Source organism: Rhinopithecus roxellana, chromosome 14, assembly GCF_007565055.1.
Source record: "Rhinopithecus roxellana isolate Shanxi Qingling chromosome 14, ASM756505v1, whole genome shotgun sequence".
In the NCBI taxonomy this organism is placed as follows: Eukaryota; Metazoa; Chordata; class Mammalia; order Primates; family Cercopithecidae; genus Rhinopithecus; species Rhinopithecus roxellana.
Window position 1 is genome coordinate 119,441,203 of NC_044562.1, and position 19,041 is coordinate 119,460,243.

The following is a 19,041-nucleotide window of genomic DNA, read 5'->3' on the forward strand; positions in this document are numbered from 1 at the left end:
GTGCCTGGCCTACAATATTTTTAATGCTCAAATATTTTGGGCAAAGAGAACGTCAAGTAGGTTTCTGAACCCTTTTAGTAATTTTGATTACTTTATTACCTTCTAGTATGACAACGTTTTCCAGACTAATATCGAACATTTTCTTGCTAACACCTGAAATCAGCCATCTTTCTAAAGTTCCCTGGTTTCTTTTTTTTTTTTTTTTTTTTTGGTTGAGACGGAGTTTCGCTCTGTTGCCCAGGCTGGAGTGCAGTGGCCGGATCTCAGCTCACTGCAAGCTCCGCCTCCCGGGTTCACGCCATTCTCCTGCCTCAGCCTCCCGAGTAGCTGGGACTACAGGCGCCCGCCACCTCGCCCGGCTAGTTTTTTTTTTTTTTGTATTTTTAGTAGAGACGGGGTTTCACCATGTTAGCCAGGATGGTCTCGATCTCCTGACCTCGTGATCCACCCGTCTCGGCCTCCCAAAGTGCTGGGATTACAGGCTTGAGCCACCGCGCCCGGCCAATAGAATACCATCATCTCAGTAATAGGATTGTTAATTACAACTGGGTTAGTCACTGTGTGTAGGCTTATTCAGACTGTTGAGTTAAAAGTATTTTTAAAAAGATAAAATCCATCTTGTGTGTGTACTAATAACTTCCAATTCAAACGCAGGACTAAACAGTATTTGTTACCCCATCTAATTTGCATTTGTATCTCGCATACTAATTTTTCTTAAAATTCAGACAACTGTCTTAGAATAATATCAGCACTGTGACCAATTATATGATTACTGGAAGCAGATTTTTTTTTTTTAATGGCTCTTTCTGTCCTGAAAGTAAATCTCCCTAGGATTGAGCAACTAAATAATTCCTTTTTATATAGTTACACTATCAATTCAAGAGTTAGATTCATTTATTTCAATTTTTAAGGAATTGGATTTTTTATTATAATGATCATTTAGTTTTATTATTTACATGTTTCCAAAATCAACTATACAAAAACAAGATATGTCCAGAAAAATCAAGCTTCTATCCTTGTGGCCTCCAGCTTACTTCCTCTCTATTTTATGGGTAACCACCAAAATATTTTACAGTCTATCCTTCCATTGTTAAGTAAATATGCATATATATTGTACATATGGATTGCCCTTTACTTAGATAAATGATGGAATAATTTATGTATGTTCTCTACCTTGCTTTGTTTTTTACTATCAAATGTAAACTGGGAATCACTACATAGAAAAGATACATTTCTTATTCCTTTTTATATCTGCATAGTATTTCATTGTATGAATATTCCATCAGTCTGCTATTGATGGGCATTTCTACTTTTTTGCTGTTATTAACGATGCTGCCATTGATAGCTATGTAAGAAGTCTTTTTGTTTTTGCCGAGGTATCTTTGGGGTAGATTTCTGAAAATAAGGTGCTAGGTGAAAGGCTAAGTGAAGTTGTATTTTTGATTAATAGTGTCAGATTCCTCCATAGGGGGATTTATATACTTTGCATTCCTACCAGCAATAAGTGAGAGTGTCTGCTTGCCCATAGCTTTGCCAATGATATATGTGAATTTCTTTTTGGGTAAACTGTCTTTCCATTTTTTTTTCCTTTCTACACTTAGAAGCTTTCTCTACATCTAGGATACTGGTCCTGCATTATATAAAAATTTTAAATGTATTTTCCCAGTATATTGTTTGCCTTTTTACCTGACTTAGGTTGTTCAATGTTTCTGTGCCATGAGAATATTTCTGTGGAATTTATCAGTCTCTTAATTACATTACTTAATTTATGTCATAGGGAATTTTTCCCCACTTCAGTTAATAAGTTATTTACCCATGCTTCCTTGAGTACTTTTGTGATATAATTTTTAGGATTTTAAATCTCTAGGATTTATGCTATTGTGTAGTTGAGGAATTGATCAAATTTTGTACTTTGTCTTACAACTCTAATGATCACAATGGACTGTATTTAAATGTTCATCATTTTCCTCATTGATTTTTTTTGATTTTTTTTGGGGCTACTTCTCATTATACTCTAAGTTTCCGTAAGTTATTAAATCCATGTCTAGATTTCCAGCTCTATTTTGCTGGCTTGTGTGTCTTTTTAAACATCAACATACTTCTATTGAGGTTTTCTAATATGTTTTATTATCTAATTGTGCTAGGTCTCCTTCATAGTTCTTTTTCAGGGTTATTCTGACTAATCTTGTTTTTTTTTTTTTGTTTTTTCCATTGCCATTTTATTTTATTTATTTTTTTAATTTTTATTTACTTATTTATTTTTAGACAGAGTCTTATTCTGTTGCCCAGGCTGGAGTGTAGTGGTATGATCTTAGCTTACTGCAACCTCTACCTCCTGGGTTCAAGTGATTCTCCTGCCTCAGTCTCCTGAGTAGCTGGTATTACAGGTGCGTGCCACCATGCCCAGCGAATTTTTGTATTTTTAGTAGAGAAAGCGTTTCTCCATGTTGACCAGGCTAGTCTCTAACTCTTAACCTCTTGTGATCCACCTACCTCAGCCTCTCAAACTGCTGAGATTACAGGTGTGAGCCAACATGCCCGGCTCTATTGCCATTTTAAAAACAACTATCTAGCTGCAGGAAAAAATTGTATTTTTATTGGAATTGTATTATATTTATATATGTGTAAAAGAAAAATCTGAGTCACAATAAAATCTTGAAGAGTTTATGTGACTAAGTAGCAATTCATAAATTGGGAAGCAACACACTCAAAGAGGTCTAGTGCTCTGATAACAAAGTGTCAGAGGCAAGTGTTTATAGGGTGAATAAGGAAGCAAAATAAACAGATTGATTGCAGTCATAAAATTGCCTTTTTCAGTTTACCTTGTTGGAAAGCCTTTAATCACATAACCATATGTTGTTGGATGCTTATGACTAGCTGAGGTTAAGTTTTGCTGCTGTCTAATGTAAGCATGATCATTTACAGCATTTATCAGAAATGACCCAAGTTAAGTTGTGCTTAGGTTTGGAATTGTGTTACTTTTATAAATCTGTAAAAGAAAAATTGGAGTCACAATAAAATTTAAGGAAGTTTATTTGAATAGGTAGCAATTCATGAATTGGGGAGCAACAAACTGAAAGAAGTTTAGTGTTCTTTTTTAAGCAAGGTTCAGGCTATTTTTAAGGTCTAGTTGGTTTGTTTGCTTCAGAATTTTTCAGGTTTGGTTTACATTTTAATTTTGCTTTAACAAATCAAATTAGAAAAAAAGTTCTCCTTTATGATGTTGGGTCTTCCTATTCAAGAATGTTACGTATGCTCATTTGTTCCAGTCTGGTTTTGTATTTTCCAGCAATATTTTATAATTTTCTTTGTAGGTTTTGGGCACTTACATTTACTGCTAAATGTAGGCCTTGGTCTGATTTCTCACTGTCCTTCTAACCTATTCTCTTCCTTGCCTTCTGCTTTTGTAAATGGAGATATATTTTTCTTTGGTTATTATTATTTTTTTAACATGTGAGTGTATAAATGAATGCTGTATATTTTTGCATGTTGATTTTATAACTTGCTATTTTCTAAATTGTCTTATGTTTGCATTATTTTCTATCAACTTTGGGAGTTTGACAGTTGTGTAATTATATCATCTGCAAATAAAGATTTGATAGTTCTTCCTTTTCTTTTTTTTTTTTTTTTCTAAGATGGAGTCTCACTCCAGGCTGGAGTACAGTGGCACAATCTTGGCTCACTGCAACCTCTGCCTTCCAGGTTCAAGTGATTCTCCTGACTTAGCCTCCCAAGTAGCTGGGATTACAGGCGAGTGCCACCACACCTGGGTAATTTCTGTATTTTTAGTAGAGAAGGGGTTTTACGATGTTGGCCAGACTTGTCTCGAACTCCTGACCTCAGATGATCTGCCCACATTGGCCTCCCAAAGTGCTGGGATTACAGGCATGAACCATTGTACCTGGCCTCATTCTTATGCCTCTAATTGCTTCCTCTTGATTTACACCTCCAACGAAGTATTCAGTAAATCATGAAGAAGGGGGGGACTTTTTTAACTTGTTTCTGATTTCATTAGGAAGATCTCTAGTGTTTCTCCTTTAAATAATATGCTCTCTTATTTCCTTCAGAAAATATTCATCAATTCTTATTTTATTATTATTATAAAGAATGGGTGTTAAAATTTGATTTCTCTGAGTCTATGGAGTCGATTATATAATTTCTTAATAGAATGCATTGTGTTAGACTCCTGGGAATCTTAGAATAAACCTACTTATTCAAGATGTATTTTTATGTGTTGTTGTAATTTTGGGTCATGTATGGTTAATAGTTTTGCAGAGATGGCCATAGTGAGACTGGTCTATAATTTTCTTTTTAGATGTAATCCTAAAATGTAGGTTTTGTTGTTGCTTCGATATGGCAAGGTCAATAGATTAGGAGACGACTGCCACTGTGAGTATGGGCTGCTATGAGTATGTTTGTCATACTCATGGATCCCACGTGGAGGGAGCATGGGGGTGCCAAACAGAAAAATATGGGGGTCTATCAGGAGCTAGAGGGAGGAGGGGATAATAATAGCAAGAGCTTTTACTGTGACTTGTAGCACTAGCATTGGCTAGTGTCAAAAATAAAATAAAATCAGGTTAGAAAAATTTTAAAGTATATTGTCAGATGGTAAGAGAAAGTACAGATTGCAATCCAGGAGACATGAACCAAATGGTAAGAAGTTCTGCTCACAGCAGTTACAGTACAGTTTATAAAGCATAAAGGAGGAAGTATTTTGACTTTTTTTCTTTGCAGTTGGCTGTTGTACATTAACATTCTTTTTCAGGTAAACAGAGCTATTTAAGCTGACTTATCTATATCTGATTGGTTCAATTTCACTGAATCAGGTTGACAAGGAAAAGTTCACATTCTGTGTTTTATGATTCGAGTTAGTGTCAGGGAAATCAGGATGGCTTATGTTTTGGCTACATGGTTATGGGTAGTTAGCCTTGGGGTATATCTGAACTGAGGCCTCCATTTTAATTTTTTTTTTAATACACTATCAATAATTTCAGCAGGCCCTAGGCCGTACAGGTTCTCCCTAGTCGTCTGGTACCTGAGCCTGAGGTGATTAGGCAGGTGGATAATGGCCCTGAGTGTGAGAACCTAATAAAGGAAGTAGTTGCGGTATTGGCTCTGAATAGTTGGTTTGCATTTAAAGGATGTGCTGCCCTATGGACAAGGCGTTTTTACTATTTGTGAGAACTGACTAACCCTGCGGGGCAGTCCCTCCAAGGTCAGCAAGTCCTAAGATACCAAAGCATCAGAATACAGAAAATAAAAGGCATGGTTAATACATATGGCAAGTTGTATTTTTTTTGCTGTAAAATATCATTTAAACAAAGTTTTCAAATTTATTTGCCAAGAGTTGTTCTTAGTAGTGTTTATTCTGATTGTCATTTCCTGTGGTTGTTGTCTAATTGTCTATTTTGACTTTCTCTTCCCTCCACCCTTTTTGCGTTAGGTTAGCTTTGGTTTGGTTTGTTAATCTTTTTCAAAGAACTAGCTTTTATATTACTTTTTTTCTAAAAAATTAATTTCGGATTTTATCTTACCCCTTTTTCTTTTTGGGGTGGGTAATTCATTTAAGCTGTTTAGGTTGAATGTTTATTTTTAGTTTTATCGATAAATGTATTTATGCTGTAAATTGTCCTCTGGTAATTGCTTTAGCCCTGTCGTAGGTTCAGATGTTGTATATTCATTGATTTTATTATAAAGAAATTCTGTAATTTGGTTTCATATTTCTCCTTGAGTTGTTTAATAGCAAGCTTTTTTTTTTTGAGACGGAGTCTCGCTCTGCCGCCCAGGCTGGAGTGCAGTGGCCGGATCTCAGCTCACTGCAAGCTCCGCCTCCCGGGTTCACGCCATTCTCCTGCCTCAGCCTCCCGAGTAGCTGGGACTACAGGCGCCCGCCACCTCGCCCGGCTAGTTTTTTTTGTATTTTTTTAGTAAAGACGGGGTTTCACCGTGTTAGCCAGGATGGTCTCGATCTCCTGACCTCGTGATCCGCCCGTCTCGGCCTCCCAAAGTGCTGGGATTACAGGCTTGAGCCACCGCGCCCGGCCAATAGCAAGCTTTTAATTTTCAGAGATAGGGCTCTTTTTGTGTTAACATTTTGGTCACGGAGTGCTGTCTTAGTTCTAATTTTGGTATTGATCTACCATTTCTTGTGACCTAAGATATAGCAATTTTCAGAAATGTTTTGTTTACCCTTGAAAAAAGATATATTATCTATTGAAGTTTAGGGTTTTATGTATAAGACCTTGTTGAATTGTTATTTAGGTTTTCTATAGTCTTACCATTTTTTTGTCCACTTGATCTTTCTTAGGAGAGATGTGTTAAATTCTTCTAAAATCTTTTAAATATGGTTTTACCTATTCTCTTTGAATATTCTGCAGTTTCCACTTTATGTAGTGTTTTGCTGTGTTACTGGGAACAGAAATTTTAATTATTAATATGTTTTCATTATGAATTATACCTTTAGCATTTTTAATATTCATTTTCTCCTTTAATGCTTTTTGTTTTGAATTCTTCCTTTTCAAATATAAACGTTGTGATCATTGCCTTTTATTTATTTGCATTTTCCTTGTCTTCATTGCCCACTCTTAAATTTTCCTGAATCTCTCTCCTTTAAAATTATAGATGTGCTTCTTATATATAGTGTAATGCTGTATTTTGCTCTTTTAGATGATCGGAGATGTTTGGTTTCAATTCTGTAACTTTTTACACACGTATGTATATATAAAATATTTCACTATGTGGTATATACATTTTTACTTTGGTATTTATTGATACATATCTCCTTTTCTATTTTTTATTTACTTTTTTGTTTTTATTTTTAAATTTTTTGGTACATAGTAGGTTATATATTTATGGCGTACTGAGATATTTTGATACAGGTATGCAATGTGAAATAAGCACATGATGGAGATCAGGATATCCATTCCCTCAAGCATTTATTCTCTGAGTTACAGACAATACAATTACACTCTTTATGTTATTTTAAATATATAATTAAGCTATTATTGATTCTAGTCACCTTGTTGTGCTTTCAAATTTTAGGTCTTATTCATACTTTCTGTTTTTTTCCTACACATTGACTATCCCCATATCCCCCTTACCCTCCCTCTACTCTTCCCAGCTTCTGGTAACCATCCTTCCACTCTCTATGTCCATGAGTTCAAAGGTTCTGAGCTTTATATCCCATAAATAAGTGAAAGCATGCAATGTTTGTCTTTCTGTGCCTGACTTATTTTACTTAACCTGGTGATTTCTAGTTTCATCCATGTTGTTGCAAATGACTAGATCTTATTCTTTTTTTGTGGCTGAATAGTAGTACTCCACTATGTACATGTACCACATTTTTACAAATCCATGCATCTGTTGATAGACACTTAGGTTGCTTCCAAATCTTAGTATTGTAAACAGTGCTGAAACAAACATGGGAGTGCAAATATTTCTTTGATATTCTGATTTCCTTTTTGTGGGTTATTTGCCAAGCAATGGGATTTGGCTGGATGATATGGTAGCTCAATTTTTCGTTTCTTGAGGAACCTCCAAACTGTTCTCCATAGTGGTCTTACTAATTTACATTCCCACCAACCGTGTACAAGGGTTCCCTTTTCTCCATGTTTTCGCCAGGATTTGTTGTTGCCTGTCTGTTGGATACAAGCAATTTTAACTGGGGCAAGATAATGCCTCATTGTAGTTTTGATTTGCATTTCTCTGATGACCAATGCTGTTGACCACCATTTCATGTGCCTGTTTGCCATTTGTCTTTTTTGAGAAATGAGTTTTTGGAGAACAGGTGGTTTTTGGTTACATGGATAAGTTCTTAAGTAGTGACTTCTGAGATTTTTGTGCACCCATCACCCGAGCAGTGTACATTGTACTCAATGTGTAGTCTTTTATCCCTCACCCCCCCTCATCCTTTCTTCCAAATCCCCAAAGTCCGTTATATCACTCTTATGCCTTTGTGTCTTCATAGTTTGGCTCCCACTTGAAAGGGAGGACATATTTGGTGTTTCATTCCCGAGTTACTTCACTTCGAATAGTATTCTCCAACTCCACCCAGGTTGCTGTGAATGCCATTATTTCATTCCTTTTTGTGGGTGAGTAGTATTCCGTGGTGTATACATACCATATTTTCTTCATCCACTGGTTGGTTGATGGGCATTTAGGCTGGTATATAAAATACATATTTTATTTATTATATATTATATATAATATCATATGTATTATTTATTTTTATTATTATTTTTGAGTATCACCCTGTCACCCAGGCTGGAGTGCAGTGGCACAGTCTCGGCTCACTGCAAACTCCGCCTCCCAGGTTCAAGTGATTCTCCTGCCTCAGCCTCCCAGGTACCTGGGATTACAGGTGCACACCACCATGCCCAGTTAATTTTTGCATTTTTAGTAGAGAAGGGGTTTCACCATACTGGCCAGGCTGGTCTCGAACTCCTGACCACTTGATCCGCCCACCGTGGACTCCCAAAGTGCTGGGATTATGGGTGTGGGCCATCACGCCCAGCCAGTTTCATATATTTGCAGTTGCAAATTGTGCTTCTTTAAACATGGGTGCCTAAATGTCTGTTTCACATAATAACTTCTTTTCTTATGGGTAGTTACCTGTAGTGGGATTGCTGAATCAAAAGGTAGTTTTACTTTTAGTTCTTTAAGGAATTTCCATATTGTTTTCCATAGTGGTTGCACTAGTTTACATTTTCGCCAGTAATGTAAAAGTGTTCCCTTTCCCCACATCCACCCCAACATCTATTATTTTTTGATTTTTAAATTATGGCCATTTTTGCAGGAGTAAGGTGGTATCATATTGTGGTTTTGATTTGCATTTCCTTGATCATTAATGAATTTGAGCATTTTTAAGTATGTTTGTTGGCCATTTGTATAGTTTCTTTTGAGAATTGTCTATTCATGTCCTTTGCCCACTTTTGGTGGTATTATTTGTTTTTTTTCATGCTGATTTGTTTGAGTTTCTTGTAGATTCTGGATATTAGTCATTTGTCAGATGTATGGTTCGTGAATATTTTCTCCCACTTTGTGGATTGTCTGTTACTGTGCTGATTATTTCTATTGCTGTGCAGAAGCTTTTTAGTTTAATGAAGTCCAATCTATTTGCCTTTGTTTTTGTTGCATATGCTTTGAGTTCTTGCTCATGAAGTCTTTGCCTAAGCCAAAGTCTTGAAGAGTTTTTCCAATGTTATCCTCTAGAATTTTTATGTTTTCAGGTCTTAGATTTAAGTATTTGATTCATCTTGAGTTGGTTTTTGTATAAGGTGAGAGATGAGGATCCAGTTTCATTCTTCTACATGTGGCTTGCCAATTATCCCAGCACCATTTGTTGAATAGGGTGTTGTTTCTCTACTTTATGTTTTTGTTTGCTTTGTTGAAGATCAGTTGTCTGTAAGAATTTGGCTTTATTTCTGGGTTCTCTATTCTGTTTCATTGGTCTACATGCCTGTTTTTATACCAGTACTATGCTGTTTTGGTAACTATAGTGTTATAGTATAATTTCAAATTGTATAATGTGGTATCTCCAGATTTGTTCTTTTGTTTAGTCTTGTTTTGGTTATGTGGACTTTTTTTTGGTTCCATATGAATTTTAGGATAGTTTTTTCTAGTTCTATGAAGAATGATGATGGTATTTTTGATGGGAATGGCATTGAATCTGTAGATTGCTTTTGGCAGTTTGGTCATTTTCCTACTCATCCATGAGTATGGAACATGTTTCCATTTGTTTGTGTCATCGATGATTTCTTTCAGCAGTGTTTTATAGTTTTCCTTGTAGAAATCTTTCACCTCTTTGGTTAGGTATATTCCTGATATGATTTGGCTGTGTCCCCACCTAAATCTCACCTTAAATTGTAGTAATTTTCACATGTCAAGGCAGGGCCAGGTGGAGATAATTAAATTATGGGGGCTGTTTCTCCCTATTATTCTTGCAGTAGTGAATAAGTATCATGAGATCTGATGGTTTTATAAATGGGAGTTGCCCTGCACAAGCTCTTTTGTCTGCCACCTTGTAAGATGTGACTTTGCTCCTCATTTGCCTTCAGCCATGATTGTGAGGCCTCCCCAGCCATGCTGAACTGTGAGTCTATTAAATCTCTTTTCTTTATAAATTACCAAGTCTCAGGTGTGTCTTCATTAACAGCATGAGAACAGACTAGTACAGTAAATTGGTACCAGGTAGTGGGGTGCTGCTGTAAAGATACCCAAAAATGTGGAAGCAACTTTGGAACTAGGTACAAGTTGGAACAATGTGGAGGGCTCTGAAGAAGACAGGAAAATGTGAGAATGTTTGGAACTTCCTAGAGACTTGTTGAATGGCTTTGACCAAAATGATGATAGTGACATGGACAATTAAGTCCAGGCTGAGGTGATCTCAGATGGAGGTGAAGAACTTGTGGGAACTGGAGTAAAGGTCACTCTTTCTATGCAAAGAGACTGGCAGCATTTTTTCCCTGCCCTGGAGTTCTGTGGAACTTTGAACTTGAGAGAGATGATTTTAGGATATCTGGGGGAAGAAAGTTCTAAGTGGCTAAGCACTTAAGATTAAGCAGAGCATAAAAGTTTGGAAAAGTTGCAGCCTGACAATGAGACAGAAAAGAAATACCCATTTTCTGAGGAGAAATTCAAGCCTGTTGCAGAAATTTGCATAAGTAACAAGGAGCTGGATGTTAATCCCCAAGACAATGGGGAAAATGTCTCCAGTGCATGTCAGAGACTTTTATGGCAGTTCCTTCCATCACAGGACTGGAGGCCTAGGAGGAAAACTGGTTTTGAGGGCCAGCCCCTAGGACTGCTGTGTGCAGCCCTAGGACTTGGTGCCCTGCATCCCAGCTGCTCCAGCTGTGGCAAAAAAGCACCAAAGTATGGCTCAGGCTATGGCTTCAGAAGGTACAAACTCCAAGTCTTGGCAGCTTCCATGTGGTGTTGAGCCTGTGGGTATACAGACATCAAGAATTTAGGTTTGGGAACCTCTGCGTAGATTTCAGATAATGTAGTAAGATGCCTGGATATCCAGGCATAAATTTGCTGCAGGGGTGGAGCCCTCATGGAGAACCTCTGCCAGGGCAGTACAGAAGAGAAATGTGGGGTTGGAGCCCCCACACTGAGTGTCCACTGGAGTACTGCCTAATGGAGCTGTGAGAAGAGGGCCACTATTCTCCAGACCCCAGAATGGTAGATTCACTGACAGCTTGCACTGTGTACCTAGAAAAGCCACAGATACTCAATGCCAGTCTGTGAAAGCAGCCAGGAGGGAGGCTGTGCCCTGCAAAGCCACAGGGGCAGAGCTGCCAAAGTCATGGGAGCCTGCCTCTTGCATCAGCATGCTCTAAATGTGAGATGTGGAGTCAGAGGAGATCATTTAGGAACTTTAGTGTTTAATGACTGCCCTATTGGATTTTGGACTTTCATGGGGTCTGTAGCCCCTTTCTTTTGTCCAATTTCTCCTATTTGGAAGAGGTATATTTATCCAATGCCTGTACCCTATTGTATCTGGGAAGTAGCGAACTTGCTGTTGATTTTACAGGCTCATAGGCAAAAGTGACTTGCCTTGTCTCAGATGAGACTTTCTGCTGTGGTCTTTTGAGTTAATGCTGAAATGAGTTAAGACCTTGAGGAACTGTTGGAAAGGCATGATTGGTTTTGAAATGTGAGGACATGAGATTTGGGAGGGGCCAGGGATGAAATGATATGGTTTGGGTGTGTCCCCATCCAAATCTCACCTTGAATTGTAATAATCCCCACGTGTCAAGGGTGGGGTCAGGTGTAGATAATTGAATCGGGGGGCTGTTTTTCCCATACTGTTCTCATGGTGGTGAATGAGTCTCATGAAATCTGATGGTTTCCCTGCACACAGTCTCTTGCCTGCTACCATGTAAGATGTGACTTTGCTCCTCATTTGCCTCAGCCATGATTGTGAGGCCTCCCCAGCCATGCTGAACTGTGAGTCAATTAAACCTCTTTCCTTTATGAATTACCCAGTCTTTGTATATGTCTTTACTAGCAGTATGAGAACAGACTAATACTATTCCTAAGTATTTTATTTTATTTGCAGCTGTTGTTGAGTTCTTGATTTGATTCTTAGCTTCATCACTGTTGGTGTATAGCAGTGCTACTGTCTTGTGTACATTGATTTTGTATCCTGAAAGTTTACAGAATTAATTCATCAGATCTAGGAACTTTTTAGATGAGTCTTCTGGGTTTTCTAGGTATATGATCATATCATCAGTGAACAGTGACAATTTGACTTCCTGTTTACCTATTTGGATGCCCTTTATTTCTTTCTCTTGTCTGATTACTCTGGCTAGAACTTCTAGTACTATGTTGAATAGACTTGGTGAAAGTGGGCATCCATGTCTTGTTCCGGTTCTCAGGGGAGTTCTTTCAACTTTTCCCTGTTCAGTATAATGTTGGCTGTGGGTTTGTCATAGATGGCTTTTATCACCTTGAGGTATGTTTGTTCTATGCCAATATTGCTGAGGTTTTAATCATAAAGTGGTGCTGGATCTTGTCAAATGCTTTTTCTGCTTCTATTGAGATGATCATATGATTTTTGTTTTCAATTCTGTTTATGTGATCTATCATATTTATTTATTTGCATGTGTTAAACCATCTCTGCATCCCTCATATGAAACACACTTGATCATGGTGGATTATCTTTTTGATATGCTGTTAGCGTCTGTTGTCTAGTGTTTTGTTGATGATTTTTGCATCTATGTTCATCAGATAATGGTCTGTAGTTTTCTTTTTTTGTTATGTCCTTCCCTGGTTTTGGTATTAGGGTAATAATGGCTTCATAGTATGATTTAAGGACAATTTGTTCTTTGTCTATCTTTTGGAATAGTTTCAATAAGATTGGTACCAATTCTTTTTTGAATGTCTGATAGAATTTAACTGTGAATCCATCTGGTCCTGGACTTTTTCTATTGGCTATTTTTTAATTGCCATTTCAATTAATCATCTATCTGTTCAGTGTTTTTATTCTTTCCTGATTTAACCTAGGAGAATTGTATATTTCCAGGAAGTTATCCATCTCCTGTAGGTTTTCTAGTTTTCATGTACTGGTGTTCATAGTATCCTTGAATGATCTTTTGTATTTCTGTAGTATTAGTTGCAATGTCTCCTGTTTCATGTCTAATTGAACTTATTTGATATTCTGTCTTCTTTTCTTGGTAATCTCACTAATAATCTATCAATGCTGTGGATCTGTTAAGAGAATCTGGTTTTAGTTTCATTTATGTTTTGTATTTTTTGTATGAATTTCATTTAGTTCTGCTTTGATCTTTGTTATTTCTTTTTTTGTCTGCTGGGTTTGGGTTTGGTTTGTTCTTTTTTCTCTAATTTTTTGAGGTGTGACCTTAGACTATTTATTTCTGCTCGTTCAGACTTTTTGATGTAGGCATTTAATCCTATGAACTTTCTTAGCACTGTTTTTGCTGTATCCCAGAGGTTTTGATAAGTTGTGTTACTATTATCATTCAGTTCAAAGAACCTTTTCATATCCATCCGCATTTCATTGTTGACCCAAAGATCATTCAAGAGCAGATTATTTAATTTTTATGTATATGTATAGTTTTAGGGTTCCTTTTGGAATTAATTTCCAGTTTAATTCCACTGTGTTCAGAGAGAGTACTTGATATAATTTAGATTTCCTTAAGTTCATTGAGGTCTTTTTTTTGTGACCTATTATATGGCCCATCTTGGAGAATGTTCCATGTGCAGATCAAAAGAATGTATATTCTGCAGTTGTTGGATAAAATGTTCTGTACATATCTAAGTCTGTTTGTTCTAGGGTATAGTTTAAGTCCATTGTTTCTTCGTTGACTTTCTGTCTTGATGACCTGACTAGTGCTGTCAATGGAGTATTGAAGTTCCCCGCTATTACTGTGTTGTCACCTATCTCATTTATTAGGTCCAGTAGTAATTGTTTTATAAATTTGGAAGCTGCAGTGTTAGATGAATGTATATTTAGAATTGTGATTTTTTGCTGTTGAACTAATCCTTTTATTATTATTATTATTATTATTATTATGTCCCTCCTTTTTACTGTTGCTGCTTTAAAATATATTTAGAATTGTGATTTTTTGCTGTTTAACTAATCCTTTATTATTATTATTAATATGTTCCTCCTTGTCTTTTTACTGTTGCTGCTTTAAATTACATTTAGAATTGTGATATTTTACTGTTGAACTAATCCTTTTATGATGATGATGATGATGATGATGATGATGATGATGATGATGTGCCTCCTTGTTTTTTACTGTTGTTGCTTTAAAATCTGTTTTGTATGATACAAGAGTAGCTAATCCTGCTTGCATTTGGTTTCCATTTGTGTGGAATATCTTTTACCACCACTTTACCTTATGTTTATGTGACTCTTTATGCAATAGCTAAGTCCCTTGAAGATCTCAGATACCTTGTAGGTGGAATTTTATCCATTCTGTCAGTCTGTATCTTTTTAGTGGAGCATTTAGACCATTTAGATTTAAAGTTACTATTGAGATGTGAGGTACTGTTCTATTCTTTAGGCTAGTTGTTGCCTTAATACCTTGGATTTTTTTCCATTGTGTTACTGTTTTATAGGCTATGTGAAATTTATAGTTTAATAAGGTTCTATTTTGGTGCATTTCAAGGTTTTGTTCAATAATTAGAAATCTTTTGAACATTTCTTGTGGCTGGCTTGGTAGTGGTGAATTCTCTCAGCGTTTGTTTGTCTGAAAAAGACTTTACCTCACCTTCACTTAGTTTTTCTGAATATAAAATTCTTGACTAACCATTATTTTGTTTCAGGATTCTAAAGATGGGACCCAGTCCCTTCTGGCTTGTAATGTTTCTGCTGAGAAATCTGCTGTTAACTTGATATGTTTTTATTTCTAGGTTATCTGATGCTTTTGCCTCATAGCCCTTCAGATTCTTTTCTTTGTCTTGACTTTAGATAACCTGATGACTATGTATGTAGGTGAAGGTGTTTTTGTGATGAACTCCCCGTGTATTCTTTGAGCTTCTTGTGTTTGGATGTCTAGATCTCTATCAAGGCCAGGGAAGTTTTCCTCAATCATTCCCTCATATAAATGTTCCTAACTTTCATATTTCTCTTCTTCTTCAGGAACACCAATTATTCTTTGGTTTGGTATTTAACATAATCTCAAATTTATTAGAGACTTTTTAAAATTCATTTTTCTTTGTCTTACTAGGTTAATTCAAAAGGCTTGTCTTCAAGCTCTGAAGCTCTTTCCAGTATATTTTGTATTTCTCTGAGTGTGTTTTTCATTTCTAGAAGTTGTGATTGTTTTTTTCTTTATGATACCTATTTCTCTGGAGAATTTTTTTTCTTTTTTTAAATTATACTTTAAGTTCTATGGTACATGTGCACAACGTGCAGGTTTGTTACATATGTATACATGTGCCATGTTGGTGTGCTGCACCCATTAACTCATCATTTGCATTAGGTATATCTCTGAATGCTATCCCTCCCCACTCCCCCCACCCCATGACAGGCCCCAGTGTGTGATGTTCCCCTTCATGTGTCCAAGTGTTCTCATTGTTCAGTTCCCACCTATGAGTGAGAATATGTGGTGTTTGGTTTTCTGTTCTTGCGATAGTTTGCTGAGAATGATGGTTTCCAGCTGCATCCATGTTTCTACAAAGGACATGAACTCATCCTTTTTAATGGCTGCATAGTATATTCCATAGTGTACATGTGCCACATTTTCTTTTTTTTTGATTTATACTTTTTATTTTGAAACAAATACAAACTCACAGGAAATTGCAAAAATAATACAGAGATCCCTGGGTACTCATTACCCAGCTTCTCCCAATAGCAGTATCATGCCTAACTATAGTACAATATCAAAATCAGGAAACTGACATTGGTACAATACAATACAAAACTGAATAATATTCAGACTTTGTCAATTCTTACGTGAACTCATTTCCCTGTGTGTGCATGCATGTGTGTGGTTCCATGTACTTTTTTTTTTTCTTGGTGCTAACAAGATTTTTATTTGGAGATAACATCTCTTAAAGAATGGAATGGGCTAGTAATTAACATGCTTATTTCTTCTATTAGGATATTATTATATCCTACATATTCTATTGCATAGATTTTTAAAAAAACATTATTATTATACTTTAAGTTCTAGGGTACATGTGCATAACGTGCAGGTTTGTTACATATGTATACTTGTGCCATGTTGGTGTGCTGCACCCATCAACTCGTCAGCGCCCATCAACTCGTCATTTACATCAGGTATAACTCCCAGTGAAATCCCTCCCCCCTCCACCCTCTCCATGATAGGCCCCGGTGTGTGATGTTCCCCTTCCCGAGTCCAAGTGATCTCATTGTTCAGTTCCCACCTATGAGCGAGAACATGCGGTGTTTGGTTTTCTGTTCTTGTGATAGTTTGCTAAGAATGATGGTTTCCAGCTGCATCCATGTCCCTACAAAGGACACAAACTCATCCTTTTTTATGGCTGCATAGTATTCCATGGTGTATATGTGCCACATTTTCTTAATCCAGTCTGTCACTGATGGACATTTGGGTTGATTCCAAGTCTTTGCTATTGTGAATAGTGCTGCAATAAACATACGTGTGCATGTGTCTTTAGAGCAGCATGATTTATGATCCTTTGGGTATATACTCAGTAATGGGATGGCTGGGTCATATGGTACATCTAGTTCTAGATCCTTGAGGAATCGCCATACTGTTTTCCATAATGGTTGAACTAGTTTACAATCCCACCAACAGTGTAAAAGTGTTCCTATTTCTCCACATCCTCTCCAGCACCTGTTGTTTCCTGACTTTTTAATGATTGCCATTCTAACTGGTGTGAGATGGTATCTCATTGTGGTTTTGATTTGCATTTCTCTGATGGCCAGTGATGATGAGCATTTTTTCATGTGTCTGTTGGCTGTATGAATGTCTTCTTTTGAGAAATGTCTGTTCATATCCTTTGCCCACTTTTTGATGGGGTTGTTTTTTTCTTGTAAATTTGTTTGAGTACTTTGTAAGTTCTGGATATTAGCCCTTTGTCAGATAAGTAGATTGCAAAATTTTTCTCCCATACTGTAGGTTGCCTGTTGACTCTGATGGTAGTTTCTTTTGCTGTGCAGAAGCTCTTTAGTTTAATGAGATCCCATTTGTCAATTTTGGCTTTTGCTGCCATTGCTTTTGGTGTTTTAGACATGAAGTCCTTGCCCATGCCTATGTCCTGAATGGTACTACCTAGATTTCTTCTAGGGTTTTTATGGTATTAAGTCTAACATTTAAGTCTCTAATCCATCTTGAATTAATTTTTGTATAAGGAGTAAGGAAAGGATCCAGTTTCAGCTTTCTACTTATGGCTAGCCAATTTTCCCAGCACCATTTATTAAATAGGGAATCCTTTCCCCATTTCTTGTTTCTCTCAGGTTTGTCAAAGATCAGATGGCTGTAGATGTGTGGTATTATTTCTGGGGACTCTGTTCTGTTCCATTGGTCTATATCTCTGTTTTGGTACCAGTACCATGCTGTTTTGGTTACTGTAACCTTGTAGTATAGTTTGAAGTCAGGTAGCATGATGCCTCCAGCTTTGTTCTTTTGACTTATGATTGTCTTGGCAATGCGGGCTCTTTTCTGGTTCCATATGAACTTTAAAGCCGTTTTTTCCCATTCTATGAAGAAACTCATTGGTAGCTTGATGGGGATGGCATTGAATCTATAAATAACCTTGGGCAGTATGGCCATTTTCACGATATTGATTCTTCCTATCCATGAGCATGGTATATTCTTCCATTTGTTTGTGTCCTCTTTTATTTCACTGAGCAGTGGTTGGTAGTTCTCCTTGAAGAGGTCCTTTACATCCCTTGTAAGTTGGATTCCTAGGTATTTTATTCTCTTTGAAGCAATTGTGAATGGAAGTTCATTCCTGATTTGGCTCTCTGTTTGTGTGTTACTGGTGTATAAGAATGCTTGTGATTTTTGCACATGAATTTTGTGTCCTGAGACTTTGCTGAAGCTGCTTATCAGCTTAAGGAGATTTTGGGCTGAGACAATGGGATGACAATCATGTCATCTGCAAACAAGGACAATTTGACTTCTTCTTTTCCTAACTGGATACCCTTGATTTCTTTCTCTTGCCTGATTGCCCTAGCCAGAACTTCCAACACTATGTTGAATAGGAGTGGTGAGAGAGGGCATCCCTGTCTTGTGCCAGATTTCAAAGGGAATTTTTCCAGTTTTTGCCCATTCAGTATGATATTAGCTGTGGGTTTGTCATAAATAGCTCTTATTATTTTGAGGTACTTTCCATCAATACCGAATTTATTGAGCGTTATTAGCATGAAGGGCTGTTGAATTTTGTCAAAGGCCTTTTCTGCATCTATGGAGATAATCATGTGGTTCTTGTCTTTGGTTCTGTTTATATGCTGGATTACGTTGATTGATTTGCGAATGTTGAACCAGCCCTGCATCCCAGGGATGAAGCCCACTTGATTATGGTGGAAAAGCTTTTTGATGTGCTGCTGAATCCGGTTTGCCAGTATTTTATTGAGGATTTTTGCATCGATGTTCATCAGGGATATTGGTCTAAAACTCTCTTTTTTTGTTGTGTCTCTGCTAGGCTTTGCTATCAGGATGATATTGGCCTCATAAACTGAGTTAGGGAGGATTCCCTCTTTTTCTATTGATTGGAATAGTTTCAGAGGGAATGGTACCAGCTCCTCCTTGTACCTCTGGTAGAATTCAGCTGTGAATCCATCTGGTCCTGGACTTTTTTTGGTTGGTAGGCTATTAATTATTGCCTCAATTTTAGAGCCTGCTATTGGTCTATTCAGGATTCAACTTCTTCCTGGTTTAGTCTTGGAAGAGTGTAAGTGTCCAGGAAATTATCCATTTCTTCTAGGTTTTCTAGTTTATTTGCGTAGAGGTGTTTATAGTATTCTCTGATGGTAGTTTGTATTTCTGTGGGGTCCGTGGTGATATCCCCTTTATCATTTTTTATTGCGTCTATTTGAGTCTTCTCTCTTTTCTTCTTTATTAGTCTTGCTAG